The sequence below is a fragment of the Tupaia chinensis genome, unplaced genomic scaffold, assembly GCF_000334495.1.
Source record: "Tupaia chinensis unplaced genomic scaffold, TupChi_1.0 Scaffold144451_1, whole genome shotgun sequence".
In the NCBI taxonomy this organism is placed as follows: domain Eukaryota; kingdom Metazoa; phylum Chordata; class Mammalia; order Scandentia; family Tupaiidae; genus Tupaia; species Tupaia belangeri.
The window spans coordinates 1-1,852 of NW_006204310.1; positions in this window are offsets into that span (position 1 = coordinate 1).

A 1,852-nucleotide genomic window follows, 5' to 3' on the forward strand; every position below is an offset into this window, starting at 1 on the left:
AAAATAAAAGACATTCAAATAGGGAAAAAAAAGAAGTGGAAACTATCTCTATTTGCAGGTGACATGATTATATACACAGAAAACCCAGAAGAATCAACAATAGCTACAACAGAAAAACTCCTGGAAGTAATAATTAATACAGCACAGTGGCAGCATATGAAATCAACTTACAAAAGTCTATAGCACTTCTATATGCCAACAATGAGCAGACTGAGGTAGAACTGAAGAAAGCAACACCTTTTACAATAGCCACAGAAAGAATGAGATATCTAGAATAAACCTAACCAAAGAAGTCAAAGACCTGTACAAGGAAAATTATGAAAAACTTTAAAAAGAACTGAAAATGACACAAAAACATGGAAGGACATCCCATGTTTCTGGATTAGAAGAATTAATATTACTCAAATGTCAATTCTACACAAATTAATCTACTTTTAATACAATCACAATCAAATTACCAGAGATATTCTTGACAGAATTAAAAAGAAAAAAACTATCATAGGGGCTGTTAGGTGGGGTGGCGTGGTGGTTAAGGGCACTGGACTCCCACATGGCCAACTATGGTTCAAGTCTTGGACCTGGCAACTAGCGACTTGCGTTCTCACTCTCTCTCCCCACTCTCTGGTCAAATTAAAATAAAGTTAAATAAAGTAATTCTTTTTTTAAAAAAAAATCTATCATAGAATTTGTCTGGAATCATAAAAGACCCCATATTGCCAAATCAATACGGTACAAAAAGAGGAGAGTAAGAAGCATCTCACTTCCTGACCCCAAAATATATTACAAGGTTGTTATAATCAAAACAACATGGTACTGGGACAAAAACAGGCATGTAGACAAATGGAACAGAATAGAGACCCTAGAAATAAACTCTAACACAGACAGCAAATGATTTTTGACAGAGGGTACCAGACAATTCAGGGAGAAGGGTACAAAAAGAGGAGAGTAAGAAGCATCTCACTTCCTGACCCCAAAATATATTACAAGGTTGTTATAATCAAAACAACATGGTACTGGGACAAAAACAGGCATGTAGACAAATGGAACAGAATAGAGACCCTAGAAATAAACTCTAACACAGACAGCAAATGATTTTTGACAGAGGGTACCAGACAATTCAGGGAGAAGAAAAATCTCTTCTGCAAATGGTGCTGGACAAACTGGGTATCCATCTGCAGAAAAATGAAACTGGACCCTATTTCTCACCATGGACAAAAATTAACTCAAAATGAGTCAGAGATCTAAATGTACAACCTCAAACTATAAAACTACTGGGAATTGCTTTCGCCATCGCCTGGATAATCAGCCAAAAGAAAGCTGCACTTACTCTGTGGGCTGCATTCTGCTGTTAGAAACTGTGTTTTCCTTCGATTTAATACACTGGCCTCAGAAGAGAATGTAACACACTAGTAATAACCTCACTCAGACGTCACCAAGGACAAATTAACCACATGGTAAACAGGTATCAGAGCCTGGGAGTAAATCAGGGTTATAGGTTGACTCTTCTACCCAGAAACTTTCATTTCTATAGAACTTTTAATAATGAAAGACCAAGATACCTCCCAAATTCTAGAAGTCAGGAGAATGAGATGATTACCTGCAAATGTACCACGTGGAATGACATTATTTTATAGAACTTTTAATAATGAAAGACCAAGATCCCTCCCAAATTCTAGAAGTCAGGAGAATGAGATGATTACCTGCAAATGTACCACGTGGAATGACATTATTTTATTTATTTATTTATTTATTTATTTTTGGAGAGGTTTTTGCTATTGGGCGCGTGCACTTGCCAGACAGAGAGACAGAAAGTGAGAAATCACCCCCCAGGGGGGATGGCCACACCGCAATC